This window comes from Sinohyriopsis cumingii, unplaced genomic scaffold (genome assembly GCF_028554795.1).
Source record: "Sinohyriopsis cumingii isolate HCF-2022 unplaced genomic scaffold, ASM2855479v2 utg002482l, whole genome shotgun sequence".
Taxonomy (NCBI): Eukaryota; Metazoa; Mollusca; class Bivalvia; order Unionida; family Unionidae; genus Sinohyriopsis; species Sinohyriopsis cumingii.
Window position 1 is genome coordinate 200,330 of NW_028316226.1, and position 17,908 is coordinate 218,237.

The 17,908-nt window shown below is 34.8% G+C and overlaps 4 non-coding genes across 4 annotated transcripts; 2 read left to right on the forward strand and 2 right to left on the reverse strand.

The window, feature by feature from the left end:
* Nucleotides 1–3,608: 3,608 nt before the first annotated feature.
* Nucleotides 3,609–3,679, reverse strand: Trnag-gcc (transfer RNA glycine (anticodon GCC)). The gene has a single exon. It is a non-coding gene; the product is annotated as a tRNA-Gly (tRNA).
* A 1,432-nt stretch (nucleotides 3,680–5,111) lies between these two features.
* Nucleotides 5,112–5,183, forward strand: Trnap-ugg (transfer RNA proline (anticodon UGG)). Its single transcript has one exon. It is a non-coding gene; the product is annotated as a tRNA-Pro (tRNA).
* A 6,700-nt stretch (nucleotides 5,184–11,883) lies between these two features.
* Nucleotides 11,884–11,954, reverse strand: Trnag-gcc (transfer RNA glycine (anticodon GCC)). The gene has a single exon. It is a non-coding gene; the product is annotated as a tRNA-Gly (tRNA).
* Nucleotides 11,955–13,386: 1,432 nt separating this feature from the next.
* On the forward strand, nucleotides 13,387–13,458 carry Trnap-ugg (transfer RNA proline (anticodon UGG)). The gene has a single exon. It is a non-coding gene; the product is annotated as a tRNA-Pro (tRNA).
* The last annotated feature ends 4,450 nt before the right edge of the window (nucleotides 13,459–17,908 follow it).

The following is a 17,908-nucleotide window of genomic DNA, read 5'->3' on the forward strand; positions in this document are numbered from 1 at the left end:
TGGCTAGATGATCAACCTGTCTTGCATTTCTTTACCTTTCAGAGATCAATCTTCAGGACTTCAATCAGCCTCAGCTTTCAAAAGTTGACAACCCTATTAAGAATAAATATGCTTGATAAAGTTATATTTACAGTTACACGGTGCAACATTTTGGAATTGTTATCTTCACAGAGCTGTAACAACAATAAGTCATCTTGCAGATGCGGAACGTCGATTGAAACCAAAAAAGAACATAATTGTTAGTTTTAATTTGTAAGCTTGTAAAGAATGTAAGAAAGAAAAAAAGATCGACTTTAACCAACAAAGAACGTACTTGTTACATTTGTTTTGCAAGCTTTTAAGGAATGTAAAAGAAAAAAAGAACGTGGACTGAAACCAACATAGATCGTAATTGTTATTTTTTGTTTTGTAAAGTTGTATGGAATATAAAGGAGAAAAACTAAGAACGTCAAATGTAACTAACAAAAAACGAAATTGTTAGTTTTGTTTTGTTGAGAATATTTATTCTTCTTAAAACTTCAGGTCTCTGTTTAACCACTTGCTTGATTTTTCAACTTATTTCTCGAAATACATCGAACAAGCGTCATTAAATCTTGTTGATGTTGCAAAATCGTGTGGGAAATATGTGTTTGGAATTAACAATGCTCCTGAACCCATGCCTTACAGGAAAGGTATTTAACGTAACAATTGATGAATCTCCTTTAAATATATCCTAATGTCCCGATTATTCCCGTTTGCAAGTTTATTCTGTTGTATAATGTCAAATTTAGGAAATCTACTCCTTATTCCCTTTCTTTTTCGTTTTAATTTTAATTGATGAATGTTGGTTGTTATATCCAGTCAGGAAACTATTTTTCCTCCACATGGGTCCAAACGAGGAAACTATCCTCAATACACCTAACGTAAAAAATGGTAATTTATGGCCGTTGCACACCTTTATTTCTCCAAGTATACAGTTTTAAGAGGCTGTAAGTTTGGTCAGTTTTTTCCAGGAAATCATTTGTATCTTTAAAAGATGGATAGTGTTTCTGCGCCAAAGTGTTTCGATCAAAATAAATCCGCTAGGCAACACGCTCAGTCTGTCTTGAACAATCTGAAACAATGTGCCACTTGTCCGAACTTCGCTTGGCATAGTCCAGTTCTAGACCGGTTTGTGACTTTTCAGATAAATATAACAATACCTTGGTATTGAATTCGGAATACAGCAGTCGAATTCCCTTGTGTTCAGAAATCTACCTAAACATACTTTTCCAAGACTTCGTCTGATTTCCATTTACTATTGAAAAATATCGTCTGACTTCCATGTTTTCTGCAAGTTTCCGTCTGACTTTTATTTACCTTTTCAAGATTCAATCCGAGTCCCATTTCTGTCTCACTTCAAACTGGGTTTGTAATAGGCTGATAATATTGCAAAATCATTTCATTGTAGCTCTAATTCCAAAATGTACTGATGAAAGACATTGGTGGCATTACTTTTACTAGACTTCTTGATTGCCAGAGAATTGTTTTAGCATTAATTTTGCAACTCCCTATTTTATGATTTACTGAGGTTTGAGTTCTGGATAGAAACATCAGGTGTGCTTTTGTTTCGATAGGCAGAAATGCATTTCTGCACATTCTCAGGCATACAGTTCTATGAATGCTATGGCATGCAGTTTAATACATCCTCAATGACAAAATAATTGCTTTTGATTTTTGGATTCACGGGGCATCCATCAAACGAGGGACATTCTGTATGAGAAACCCCATCTCCTGATGGAAGACTTTAAGTTGTGGCGTTGGCATACAAAACATAAGTGAGCGACAATTAGCTTACAGCGAAAAACGATAGTACAATTTAGGACCATGCACACATTCTGAATGTAAAAGTATCCTTTCATCGACTTGGAATCAAATGAAGGCCGCCAGCGTCTGTGTATATATATATATATATATATATATATATATATATATATATATATATATATATATATATATATATATATATATATATATATATATATATATATATATATATATATATATATATATATATACATATATATATGGCTCTTAGATCTTTCTACAAGACACATGCAAGTAGAGAAATGGTGTTCATTTCTAAGGAGGTTGTGAATCAAATAAAATCCGTCCTGAATTAGTTTGTAAGCAAGACATTAATGGACGCAATTCGCACTATTGGTACAGTTTTCCTATCCTAAAGTTTGGTGTATTGCTTAGATAAAACCTGCAATCAACTTTGCCTAATGCATCTACTGCAAATATATTTGTTTCGTTTACTATAATATTCAACGCTGGCAGCAAGATCATGTATAATACTAAAGGTTTAGTAAAGAACATGCCAAATATCTGGTACACCAGGATTTCCTGAGGAAAAACTAATGATCTGATCTCAAATCCAAATAAAGATGTTTTCATACAAAATTAATAATCTTACTTTATAATCTACAACCATATACACAATAGGCCTTCAATATGTTATTGATTAAAAAGACATTATTCAGATAGGCCCAATCTCCTACCCGCAATTAAGGAGAAACTTCAATCACACAGTAGAAATACAGTATAGATAACAGTTTGCCTTTTAAAAAAAAATGATTGTATGTTGTTTACACATATATGTATGTTTGCGTGCGTGCATGTTTGCGCATGAGGATATAGTTTATCTTTCAAACGGTGTAATTGTAGATATAACAGTATGTCGTACATTTATTCTTAATGACGTTGTAGAGTTTTGAAATTGCAGGCTGATTATAGTTCTATTTGTTGTCCTCTGAAATGTAATGAAACCCATGACAGGTTGATCATCTAAACATTTACATCTCCAATGATGACTTTCCTACATATGACATTGTGCAGGCATAAACTTTGAACTCTTGTGTGATTTCGAACGAGAGAGAGGGAGAGAGAGAGAGAGAGAGAGAGAGAGAGAGAGTGCGAGGGAGAGAGAGGGAGAGAGAGAGAGAGAGGGAGCGAGAGAGAGAGGGAGAGAGAGAGGTCAATGATCGTTTGATACAGTAATCTGTAAATAACACAAAAACATTGTGAATGGGAACTTAGTATCATTCCTTTCAGTCTGGATTTGAAATCAGTTCAATGAAATTCGAGTCAAAGTTGGCTGGAGAAGGTCAAACGTGAAACGAGGTTTACAGACAGACATAAATGTTGAAATAAATTGAAGACATCTCTAAAAGAGTATTCTAGTGTCATAAAGTAAATGATAATAACACGTTCAGTACACTGAAATGTTCTTGTGTTAAAATAATTAAGGGCGATAGGCATCGTCATCCGGATTTAAAGATTAACCTCTAACTGAAAAATGAAGGTTATTACGCTCTTCCTACAGTTCCAATTAGAAACTCCTTATAGACAAGATAAGGATCTGTCCCATTGTAATGGAAAGCTGTTTTGCACCAACATCCATGTTTTTTTCCGGGAAGCGAGGGACACTCAGTGTGAGACATCCAAGCTTCTGATTCAAGGACTGTTCCGATTTCAGTTGTGGAGTTGGCATAAAACACAAAAGTGAGCGAAAATTAGACTAGGGCAAAAAGAGTTATTACAAATATTGGATTATGCAAACATTCTAAAATTATATAAAAAAAATTTGCATCGGCCGGGAATCGAACCCGGGCCGCCCGCGTGGCAGGCGAGCATTCTACCACTGAACCACCGATGCACATTATTCCCTTGCTTCGTAAGGGCCTATCTCCCCACCGTGTCTTTACCTTAACTGCCTAATGTCATTTACATGTCTGTGTCATCTAATTGAGTTGGCGTTGATTTATTGATTGACTGCCTATAGGGTTACAATGCATGCTGTTAGAATTAACCGACACAACACATCTCTTTATTTGATTCTGAAACGGCGTAGATTACTTGGATTGAAGCACTTTCTAAATTGGAGACAGCCACATGATTTCTCACTTGCTAGTCTCTTCAAAGGTCTTGTCTGCTTGAATTTCATCTCACATCTATCCACAAGATGCATTTTAGTAGAAAACGGTATTCGTTTTCAAGGAGGTTGTAAATAGAACAAAGTCTATCCGGAATTGGTTTTTAAGCAAAATATTGATGGACGAATTCATAATATTTGTACAGATTTCCTATCATATCTTTAACGAAAGATGAATGTGCTGCTTAGAGAGAACCTAAAACGAACCTTGCCTAATCCACCTACTGGAATTATCTTTTTTGTTGTTGTGAAAATCAACTGTCAAATTAATGGTATGACCGTCGACTAGAATGGCAAATTTGGCTTCCATCGACATACATCAGCATGCATTCATCTTTATGCATAATGCAAGTGTCAAACGGGGACGCCGGCGAATGGAGAATGCTGTTTGATCAACGAATTGTCCAAGGGTCTATCGGCAGCAATTAATATTATGTAGATCTGAAACTCTTGATTATTATCAACAGTAAAATTCAGATGAGTTGGATTTCATTTAGAAGCATGCAAATAAAATATCATTTTAATTCTAAATATGTCTTCGTCATCGGAAATCGACTTTATCTTAAAGCATGTTAGTCTAAACAAAGTCAACTAATTACTTTTCATTTATTACCCACAACAACAATCAGCTTGATTGCATAGTTTCGGTCTTGAATTTAGAGAACCAGTCTGTGTATACAACAATGAATAATGTCATCCATAAATTACATATATTACAAAACACAATCTTCAGAGAAAACTAAGAGAGAAAAAGAAAACACTTTATAGGAACATTAAGTTCCTTCCTATCATCTGGTCTTAAATGATGCAAAGATTATTAAAATTCATTAAATTTAGTTTGATCATGGGTCATTTGCGACAGTTTTTTCTCCTTGGAAGAAGGACTTATATGTGTATGTCTCATAGATTTGGGAGATTAGCTTTGAAGCAAACTGAATAGTAAATGATATCAAAAGACTGATATTTCGAAACAATACTATTTGTGCATGAAATGTACACAAGGAAATGAAATATGTACGTTTCATCTATGATATAATCTTTTCATGTGCAAGGATCTGAGTAACAGCAGCGCACTGATATCAAGCTGTAGATAAGGTACGGCTCGTATGCAGGACAAATATAAAGGCGGATAATGGCACGATTATTTCCCATGTGAGGCTCGTTGGTCTAGGGGTATGATTCTCGCTTTGGGTGCGAGAGGTCCCGGGTTCAAATCCCGGACGAGCCCACCATTTTGGAAATGAAAGTGAATACTCATTTTGTAGTATCCTGGTAAATGGTTGAAGCAATCTCTCGGGACAGCCATGAGTGAAATATTTCATTTTCAATTATTCGTGTAAATGCAATACTTTTGACGGATTGATTTCGGAAACGCTGGTGAATTGTCATTTCTCCAAAACTTGAAATAGGTTTTCATATAGTTAGTCAAGTACAATTAATTGGAAGTTAACTTCCCAGAACCCCATTTACGACTTCAGCTTCAGAGGATGTACGGAAATTCTTGAACAAATATAACTACTGTATGGACCAGTGGATTAGCATAGTTTTTCATTGCACTCTTATCTTCCTCTGAACAAAGTTAACCTCCACACCCATACAGAAAAAGTTTGTTTTAGACATCCTTATCAAAATGTATGCTAATAATTATTTAACTTCTGCCAGTTTTGATTGCATAGTTTCATTCTTGAATTTAGGGAACCAGTTTATGTATACAAGAAAGATTAATCTTAACCACAATTACATATGTCAGAAAACACCATCGTCAAAGAAAACTAAGAGAAAAAAAAACACTTTATAGTGACACTAAGTTCCTTCTTTTCTTATGCAATAATGATTAAAATTCATTAAAATCAGTTTTTCCTTTGGTCATTTGCGACAGTTTTTTTTTGGCCTTGGAATAAGGACTTATATTTGGGTCATTATCTTCATTATTTGGACATAATATCGACAAGTAACTGGAGAAGAAAGCCTGGCGATGAATGTAAAAACAAAAGTAATTTGAAGTTATTCTGTCTTCTTGTTCTGAAGCAAATTGAATAGTTTAATGATGACGAAAGAGTAAGATTTTGAAACTTTACTAGTTGTGTATGAAATGTACTCATTCTCAAAAAGGAGCATGCCCATCAAGATATATACACAGATAAAGCTATCGGTCAATCGATAGATTGATATATAGATATATATTTCATCATTCCAACGAAGGAAGATACCCATCAAGAGAATCAAAATACTTGAACAGGCAATACAATAGACATATAGGCAGACAAACAGGCAGACAGGTTTACAGTGGATTGAGATTGAAACAGACATACAGTTATACATAGAGACAGACAGATAGATGCGAATGAATCTATGTACCATAAAGGTCCCGAAGAATGTTCATTAAAAGTAAATAAATTAAATGCCTTTTGGTTTCCTCTGCATTCTCTTTATACAGTTTAAACAATACATAACATAAAACAGTTTTCGCATCATATGAATTATATTTTCAACTTTACAATTTTCACTTGTTTTAACGTTAATTGCTAGGTCTGAATTAATTAGAAACATTCACCACTTACTATCATTCGATTTACACTTTTAAAAACCAGGCTTCTCGATACTCGGAAGACTGGATCTCGCCCAAAATGCTCCTTATCTTTTCATTTCCTTTGTAAGCTCTATTCAAAGTGTAACTTTGAAACGCATCAGGAAATTGTTGTTGCAAATCACACAAATATTCACACAAATATTCTCTTGCAAACTTTGATTCATATGCTGAACATCGATTGAAACTAACAAATAACGTAATTGTTATCTTTTGTTGTGTAAGGTTGTAAGGAATGCAAAGAAGAAAAAATAAGAACGTCGATTAAAACCAGCAAAGAACATGTGTGCGTGTGCGTGTGTGTGTGTGTGTGTGTGATTTGGATTTTTAACGTAGCTTTAATAATTTATCAGTCATATCGCTACGATGTCCGCAGTGCGACAGATTATAGTTATGTCTAGCACTGGGGCATCATGCCGCAGACATGTAGCATGATGTCCCACCCAGTCATATTATCCTGACACCAGGCGGACCAGTCCTAACACTAACCTCTTAATGCTGAGCGTGAAGCGAGGCAGCTGTTAGTAGCATTTTGTAAGTCTTTGGTATGACTCGACCGGGGATCAGCAAAGAACGTAATTGGTAGGTTGTGATTTTTCTTGTTGAGAATCTTTATTCTTCTTAAAACATCAAGTCTCAGTTTACCCACTTTCTTGATTTTCTAACCTATTTCACGAAAAGCAACAAGCAAACATCATTAAATGTTGTTGATTGTTACAAATCGTGTGGGAGATATGTATTGGGAATTTGACAATGCTCCTGAACGTACGACTTATTGGAAAAGTATTTTACGTAACAATTGATGAACCTCCTTTAAAACTATTCTAGTGTCCAGATTATGTTTTAAAGTAAGTATATGATACTAGTTTAAGATGATGCGCCAAAGCATATTCACCCCTGAATTTTCAATCAAGTGTTCGGTTCGTTAGAAAGCGAAACCATACAAAAGGCATATGGTCAATTAAGTGTTTTATCGTTGCAGTTCAAAGATGAACAAGTAAGTCAAATTAGGAAAACTTTGATGTTCAAAAAAATTCACATTTACTCTGCGAATGTATGTCTGTCCATATAATCAGTAAGAATTAAGAATAAAATGTCTTCAGTTAGTTCGCTCTAAAATTGTAAGACATGTTCATGAAACTTGGTCTGTCCTTATTTCAAAATCAACAAATTTCATTTTACTCCCGTTCTCTTATTGTGTGTGTCTGAAGGTGATAAATACCGACTACCACTTGATCAATATCATAAGTAGGTAACATCTTCGGCTAGAGAGTTTATTCTGTTTCTCGGATTTTCAAATGCAACTGTTTCTGCTATAACTATGCATCACCACGGCTCCTGTTCATTCACTGGCTTCGTATGTAACTGCACGTGTTACATTTCCAATAAGTACCATGTGCTTGAAGAGGGTTTCCGTTCTTTTAAATGTTTTGAACGCAACTGATCGTGCAAAAATTGTGATAATCACCATGTCCTGGAAGAGGTCTTCTGCTCTTGCTGAGGAGTATAATGCAGTGTATGGCTTCAGACACCATGTGCGGCCAGTGATTTCTCTCCCTTTAAAGGTTTCAATTGAAATAAATAGTCGCATAATTGCGATTCGAATTCAATTGAATATATTATAATTTTCTTCCTAAGTTATGCTTTCGGTGAAAATAATATCGGTGTTTTCTCGTTGTGTATGTGACATATGTTGGGAAGTTATATTTGTAGTTGTAGATGGCTAGATGATCAACCTGTCTTGCATTTCTTTACCTTTCAGAGATCAATCTTCAGGACTTCAATCAGCCTCAGCTTTCAAAAGTTGACAACCCTATTAAGAATAAATATGCTTGATAAAGTTATATTTACAGTTATACGGTGCAACATTTTGGAATTGTTATCTTCACAGAGCTGTAACAACAATAAGTCATCTTGCAGATGCGGAACGTCGATTGAAACCAAAAAAGAACATAATTGTTAGTTTTAATTTGTAAGCTTGTAAAGAATGTAAGAAAGAAAAAAAGATCGACTTTAACCAACAAAGAACGTACTTGTTACATTTGTTTTGCAAGCTTTTAAGGAATGTAAAAGGAAAAAAGAACGTGGACTGAAACCAACATAGATCGTAATTGTTGTTTTTTCTTTTGTAAAGTTGTATGGAATATAAAGGAGAAAAACTAAGAAAGTCGAATGTAACTAACAAAAAACGAAATTGTTAGTTTTGTTTTGTTGAGAATATTTATTCTTCTTAAAACTTCAGGTCTCTGTTTAACCACTTGCTTGATTTTTCAACTTATTTCTCGAAATACATCGAACAAGCGTCATTAAATCTTGTTGATGTTGCAAAATCGTGTGGGAAATATGTGTTTGGAATTAACAATGCTCCTGAACCCATGCCTTACAGGAAAGGTATTTAACGTAACAATTGATGAATCTCCTTTAAATATATCCTAATGGCCCGATTATTCCCGTTTGCAAGTTTATTCTGTTGTATAATGTCAAATTTAGGAAATCTACTCCTTATTCCCTTTCTTTTTCGTTTTAATTTTAATTGATGAATGATGGTTGTTATATCCAGTCAGGAAACTATTTTTCCTCCACATGGGTCCAAACGAGGAAACTATCCTCAATACACCTAACGTACAAAACTGGTAATTTATGGCCGTTGCACACTTTTCTTTCTCCAAGTATACAGTTTTAAGAGGCTGTAAGTTTGGTCAGTTTTTTCCAGGAAATCATTTGTATCTTTAAAAGATGGATAGTGTTTCTGCGTCATAGTGTTTCGATTAAAATAAATCCGCTCGGCAACACGCTCAGTTTGTCTTGAACAATCTGAAACAATGTGCCACTTGTCCGAACTTCGCTTGGCATAGTCCAGTTCTAGACCGGTTTGAGACTTTTCGGATAAATATAACAATACCTTGGTATTGAATTCGGAATACAGCAGTCGAATTCCCTTGTGTTCAGAAATCTACCTAAACATACTTTTCCAAGACTTCGTCTGATTTCCATTTACTATTGAAAAATATCGTCTGACTTCCATGTTTTCTGCAAGTTTCCGTCTGACTTTTATTTACCTTTTCAAGATTCAATCCGAGTCCCATTTCTGTCTCACTTCAAACTGGGTTTGTAATAGGCTGATAATATTGCAAAATCATTTCATTGTAGCTCTAATTCCAAAATGTACTGATGAAAGACATTGGTGGCATTACTTTTACTAGACTTCTTGATTGCCAGAGAATTGTTTTAGCATTAATTTTGCAACTCCCTATTTTATGATTTACTGAGGTTTGAGTTCTGGATAGAAACATCAGGTGTGCTTTTGTTTCGATAGGCAGAAATGCATTTCTGCACATTCTCAGGCATACAGTTCTATGAATGCTATGGCATGCAGTTTAATACATCCTCAATGACAAAATAATTGCTTTTGATTTTTGGATTCACGGGGCATCCATCAAACGAGGGACATTCTGTATGAGAAACCCCATCTCCTGATGGAAGACTTTAAGTTGTGGCGTTGGCATACAAAACATAAGTGAGCGACAATTAGCTTACAGCGAAAAACGCTAGTACAATTTAGGACCATGCACACATTCTGAATGTAAAAGTATCCTTTCATCGACTTGGAATCAAATGAAGGCCGCCAGCGTCTGTATATATATATATATATATATATATATATATATATATATATATATATATATATATATATATATATATATATATATATATATATATATATATATATATATATATATATATATATATATATATATATATATGGCTCTTAGATCTTTCTACAAGACACATGCAAGTAGAGAAATGGTGTTCATTTCTAAGGAGGTTGTGAATCAAATAAAATCCGTCCTGAATTAGTTTGTAAGCAAGACATTAATGGACGCAATTCGCACTATTGGTACAGTTTTCCTATCCTAAAGTTTGGTGTATTGCTTAGATAAAACCTGCAATCAACTTTGCCTAATGCATCTACTGCAAATATATTTGTTTCGTTTACTATAATATTCAACGCTGGCAGCAAGATCATGTATAATACTAAAGGTTTAGTAAAGAACATGCCAAATATCTGGTACACCAGGATTTCCTGAGGAAAAACTAATGATCTGATCTCAAATCCAAATAAAGATGTTTTCATACAAAATTAATAATCTTACTTTATAATCTACAACCATATACACAATAGGCCTTCAATATGTTATTGATTAAAAAGACATTATTCAGATAGGCCCAATCTCCTACCCGCAATTAAGGAGAAACTTCAATCACACAGTAGAAATACAGTATAGATAACAGTTTGCCTTTTAAAAAAAAAATTATTGTATGTTGTTTACACATATATGTATGTTTGCGTGCGTGCATGTTTGCGCATGAGGATATAGTTTATCTTTCAAACGGTGTAATTGTAGATATAACAGTATGTCGTACATTTATTCTTAATGACGTTGTAGAGTTTTGAAATTGCAGGCTGATTATAGTTCTATTTGTTGTCCTCTGAAATGTAATGAAACCCATGACAGGTTGATCATCTAAACATTTACATCTCCAATGATGACTTTCCTACATATGACATTGTGCAGGCATAAACTTTGAACTCTTGTGTGATTTCGAACGAGAGAGAGGGAGAGAGAGAGAGAGAGAGAGAGAGAGAGAGAGAGAGAGAGAGAGAGTGCGAGGGAGAGAGAGGGAGAGAGAGAGAGAGAGGGAGCGAGAGAGAGAGGGAGAGAGAGAGGTCAATGATCGTTTGATACAGTAATCTGTAAATAACACAAAAACATTGTGAATGGGAACTTAGTATCATTCCTTTCAGTCTGGATTTGAAATCAGTTCAATGAAATTCGAGTCAAAGTTGGCTGGAGAAGGTCAAACGTGAAACGAGGTTTACAGACAGACATAAATGTTGAAATAAATTGAAGACATCTCTAAAAGAGTATTCTAGTGTCATAAAGTAAATGATAATAACACGTTCAGTACACTGAAATGTTCTTGTGTTAAAATAATTAAGGGCGATAGGCATCGTCATCCGGATTTAAAGATTAACCTCTAACTGAAAAATGAAGGTTATTACGCTCTTCCTACAGTTCCAATTAGAAACTCCTTATAGACAAGATAAGGATCTGTCCCATTGTAATGGAAAGCTGTTTTGCACCAACATCCATGTTTTTTTCCGGGAAGCGAGGGACACTCAGTGTGAGACATCCAAGCTTCTGATTCAAGGACTGTTCCGATTTCAGTTGTGGAGTTGGCATAAAACACAAAAGTGAGGGAAAATTAGACTAGGGCAAAAAGAGTTATTACAAATATTGGATTATGCAAACATTCTAAAATTATATATAAAAAAATTTGCATCGGCCGGGAATCGAACCCGGGCCGCCCGCGTGGCAGGCGAGCATTCTACCACTGAACCACCGATGCACATTATTCCCTTGCTTCGTAAGGGCCTATCTCCCCACCGTGTCTTTACCTTAACTGCCTAATGTCATTTACATGTCTGTGTCATCTAATTCAGTAGGCGTTGATTTATTGATTGACTGCCTATGGGGTTACAATGCATGCTGTTAGAATAAACCGACACAACACATCTCTTTATTTGATTCTGAAACGGCGTAGATTACTTGGATTGAAGCACTTTCTAAATTGGAGACAGCCACATGATTTCTCACTTGCTAGTCTCTTCAAAGGTCTTGTCTGCTTGAATTTCATCTCACATCTATCCACAAGATGCATTTTAGTAGAAAACGGTATTCGTTTTCAAGGAGGTTGTAAATAGAACAAAGTCTATCCGGAATTGGTTTTTAAGCAAAATATTGATGGACGAATTCATAATATTTGTACAGATTTCCTATCATATCTTTAACGAAAGATGAATGTGCTGCTTAGAGAGAACCTAAAACGAACCTTGCCTAATCCACCTACTGGAATTATCTTTTTTGTTGTTGTGAAAATCAACTGTCAAATTAATGGTATGACCGTCGACTAGAATGGCAAATTTGGCTTCCATCGACACACATCAGCATGCATTCATCTTTATGCATAATCCAAGTGTCAAACGGGGACGCCGGCGAATGGAGAATGCTGTTTGATCAACGAATTGTCCAAGGGTCTATCGGCAGCAATTAATATTATGTAGATCTGAAACTCTTGATTATTATCAACAGTAAAATTCAGATGAGTTGGATTTCATTTAGAAGCATGCAAATAAAATATCATTTTAATTCTAAATATGTCTTCGTCATCGGAAATCGACTTTATCTTAAAGCATGTTAGTCTAAACAAAGTCAACTAATTACTTTTCATTTATTACCCACAACAACAATCAGCTTGATTGCATAGTTTCGGTCTTGAATTTAGAGAACCAGTCTGTGTATACAACAATGAATAATGTCATCCATAAATTACATATATTACAAAACACAATCTTCAGAGAAAACTAAGAGAGAAAAAGAAAACACTTTATAGGAACATTAAGTTCCTTCCTATCATCTGGTCTTAAATGATGCAAAGATTATTAAAATTCATTAAATTTAGTTTGATCATGGGTCATTTGCGACAGTTTTTTCTCCTTGGAAGAAGGACTTATATGTGTATGTCTCATAGATTTGGGAGATTAGCTTTGAAGCAAACTGAATAGTAAATGATATCAAAAGACTGATATTTCGAAACAATACTATTTGTGCATGAAATGTACACAAGGAAATGAAATATGTACGTTTCATCTATGATATAATCTTTTCATGTGCAAGGATCTGAGTAACAGCAGCGCACTGATATCAAGCTGTAGATAAGGTACGGCTCGTATGCAGGACAAATATAAAGGCGGATAATGGCACGATTATTTCCCATGTGAGGCTCGTTGGTCTAGGGGTATGATTCTCGCTTTGGGTGCGAGAGGTCCCGGGTTCAAATCCCGGACGAGCCCACCATTTTGGAAATGAAAGTTAATACTCATTTTGTAGTATCCTGGTAAATGGTTGAAGCAATCTCTCGGGACAGCCATGAGTGAAATATTTCATTTTCAATTATTCGTGTAAATGCAATACTTTTGACGGATTGATTTCGGAAACGCTGGTGAATTGTCATTTCTCCAAAACTTGAAATAGGTTTTCATATAGTTAGTCAAGTACAATTAATTGGAAGTTAACTTCCCAGAACCCCATTTACGACTTCAGCTTCAGAGGATGTACGGAAATTCTTGAACAAATATAACTACTGTATGGACCAGTGGATTAGCATAGTTTTTCATTGCACTCTTATCTTCCTCTGAACAAAGTTAACCTCCACACCCATACAGAAAAAGTTTGTTTTAGACATCCTTATCAAAATGTATGCTAATAATTATTTAACTTCTGCCAGTTTTGATTGCATAGTTTCATTCTTGAATTTAGGGAACCAGTTTATGTATACAAGAAAGACTAATCTTAACCACAATTACATATGTCAGAAAACACCATCGTCAAAGAAAACTAAGAGAAAAAAAAACACTTTATAGTGACACTAAGTTCCTTCTTTTCTTATGCAATAATGATTAAAATTCATTAAAATCAGTTTTTCCTTTGGTCATTTGCGACAGTTTTTTTTTGTCCTTGGAATAAGGACTTATATTTGGGTCATTATCTTCATTATTTGGACATAATATCGACAAGTAACTGGAGAAGAAAGCCTGGCGATGAATGTAAAAACAAAAGTAATTTGAAGTTATTCTGTCTTCTTGTTCTGAAGCAAATTGAATAGTTTAATGATGACGAAAGACTAAGATTTTGAAACTTTACTAGTTGTGTATGAAATGTACTCATTCTCAAAAAGGAGCATGCCCATCAAGATATATAGACAGATAAAGCTATCGGTCAATCGATAGATTGATATATAGATATATATTTCATCATTCCAACGAAGGAAGATACCCATCAAGAGAATCAAAATACTTGAACAGGCAATACAATAGACATATAGGCAGACAAACAGGCAGACAGGTTTACAGTGGATTGAGATTGAAACAGACATACAGTTATACATAGAGACAGACAGATAGATGCGAATGAATCTATGTACCATAAAGGTCCCGAAGAATGTTCATTAAAAGTAAATAAATTAAATGCCTTTTGGTTTCCTCTGCATTCTCTTTATACAGTTTAAACAATACATAACATAAAACAGTTTTCGCATCATATGAATTATATTTTCAACTTTACAATTTTCACTTGTTTTAACGTTAATTGCTAGGTCTGAATTAATTAGAAACATTCACCACTTACTACCATTCGATTTACACTTTTAAAAACCAGGCTTGTCGATACTCGGAAGACTGGATCTCGCCCAAAATGCTCCTTATATTTTCATTTCCTTTGTAAGCTCTATTCAAAGTGTAACTTTGAAACGCATCAGGAAATTGTTGTTGCAAATCACACAAATATTCACACAAATATTCTCTTGCAAACTTTGATTCATATGCTGAACATCGATTGAAACTAACAAATAACGTAATTGTTATCTTTTGTTGTGTAAGGTTGTAAGGAATGCAAAGAAGAAAAAATAAGAACGTCGATTAAAACCAGCAAAGAACATGTGTGCGTGTGCGTGTGTGTGTGTGTGTGTGTGATATGGATTTTTAACGTAGCTTTAATAATTTATCAGTCATATCGCTACGATGTCCGCAGTGCGACAGATTATAGTTACGTCTAGCACTGGGGCATCATGCCGCAGACATGTAGCATGATGTCCCACCCAGTCATATTATCCTGACACCAGGCGGACCAGTCCTAACACTAACCTCTTAATGCTGAGCGTGAAGCGAGGCAGCTGTTAGTAGCATTTTGTAAGTCTTTGGTATGACTCGACCGGGGATCAGCAAAGAACGTAATTGGTAGGTTGTGATTTTTCTTGTTGAGAATCTTTATTCTTCTTAAAACATCAAGTCTCAGTTTACCCACTTTCTTGATTTTCTAACCTATTTCACGAAAAGCAACAAGCAAACATCATTAAATGTTGTTGATTGTTACAAATCGTGTGGGAGATATGTATTGGGAATTTGACAATGCTCCTGAACGTACGACTTATTGGAAAAGTATTTTACGTAACAATTGATGAACCTCCTTTAAAACTATTCTAGTGTCCAGATTATGTTTTAAAGTAAGTATATGATACTAGTTTAAGATGATGCGCCAAAGCATATTCACCCCTGAATTTTCAATCAAGTGTTCGGTTCGTTAGAAAGCGAAACCATACAAAAGGCATATGGTCAATTAAGTGTTTTATCGTTGCAGTTCAAAGATGAACAAGTAAGTCAAATTAGGAAAACTTTGATGTTCAAAAAAATTCACATTTACTCTGCGAATGTATGTCTGTCCATATAATCAGTAAGAATTAAGAATAAAATGTCTTCAGTTAGTTCGCTCTAAAATTGTAAGACATGTTCATGAAACTTGGTCTGTCCTTATTTCAAAATCAACAAATTTCATTTTACTCCCGTTCTCTTATTGTGTGTGTCTGAAGGTGATAAATACCGACTACCACTTGATCAATATCATAAGTAGGTAACATCTTCGGCTAGAGAGTTTATTCTGTTTCTCGGATTTTCAAATGCAACTGTTTCTGCTATAACTATGCATCACCACGGCTCCTGTTCATTCACTGGCTTCGTATGTAACTGCACGTGTTACATTTCCAATAAGTACCATGTGCTTGAAGAGGGTTTCCGTTCTTTTAAATGTTTTGAACGCAACTGATCGTGCAAAAATTGTGATAATCACCATGTCCTGGAAGAGGTCTTCTGCTCTTGCTGAGGAGTATAATGCAGTGTATGGCTTCAGACACCATGTGCGGCCAGTGATTTCTCTCCCTTTAAAGGTTTCAATTGAAATAAATAGTCGCATAATTGCGATTCGAATTCAATTGAATATATTATAATTTTCTTCCTAAGTTATGCTTTCGGTGAAAATAATATCGGTGTTTTCTCGTTGTGTATGTGACATATGTTGGGAAGTTATATTTGTAGTTGTAGATGGCTAGATGATCAACCTGTCTTGCATTTCTTTACCTTTCAGAGATCAATCTTCAGGACTTCAATCAGCCTCAGCTTTCAAAAGTTGACAACCCTATTAAGAATAAATATGCTTGATAAAGTTATATTTACAGTTATACGGTGCAACATTTTGGAATTGTTATCTTCACAGAGCTGTAACAACAATAAGTCATCTTGCAGATGCGGAACGTCGATTGAAACCAAAAAAGAACATAATTGTTAGTTTTAATTTGTAAGCTTGTAAAGAATGTAAGAAAGAAAAAAAGATCGACTTTAACCAACAAAGAACGTACTTGTTACATTTGTTTTGCAAGCTTTTAAGGAATGTAAAAGAAAAAAAGAACGTGGACTGAAACCAACATAGATCGTAATTGTTATTTTTTGTTTTGTAAAGTTGTATGGAATATAAAGGAGAAAAACTAAGAACGTCAAATGTAACTAACAAAAAACGAAATTGTTAGTTTTGTTTTGTTGAGAATATTTATTCTTCTTAAAACTTCAGGTCTCTGTTTAACCACTTGCTTGATTTTTCAACTTATTTCTCGAAATACATCGAACAAGCGTCATTAAATCTTGTTGATGTTGCAAAATCGTGTGGGAAATATGTGTTTGGAATTAACAATGCTCCTGAACCCATGCCTTACAGGAAAGGTATTTAACGTAACAATTGATGAATCTCCTTTAAATATATCCTAATGGCCCGATTATTCCCGTTTGCAAGTTTATTCTGTTGTATAATGTCAAATTTAGGAAATCTACTCCTTATTCCCTTTCTTTTTCGTTTTAATTTTAATTGATGAATGTTGGTTGTTATATCCAGTCAGGAAACTATTTTTCCTCCACATGGGTCCAAACGAGGAAACTATCCTCAATACACCTAACGTAAAAAATGGTAATTTATGGCCGTTGCACACCTTTATTTCTCCAAGTATACAGTTTTAAGAGGCTGTAAGTTTGGTCAGTTTTTTCCAGGAAATCATTTGTATCTTTAAAATATGGATAGTGTTTCTGCGCCAAAGTGTTTCGATCAAAATAAATCCGCTCGGCAACACGCTCAGTCTGTCTTGAACAATCTGAAACAATGTGCCACTTGTCCGAACTTCGCTTGGCATAGTCCAGTTCTAGACCGGTTTGTGACTTTTCAGATAAATATAACAATACCTTGGTATTGAATTCGGAATACAGCAGTCGAATTCCCTTGTGTTCAGAAATCTACCTAAACATACTTTTCCAAGACTTCGTCTGATTTCCATTTACTATTGAAAAATATCGTCTGACTTCCATGTTTTCTGCAAGTTTCCGTCTGACTTTTATTTACCTTTTCAAGATTCAATCCGAGTCCCATTTCTGT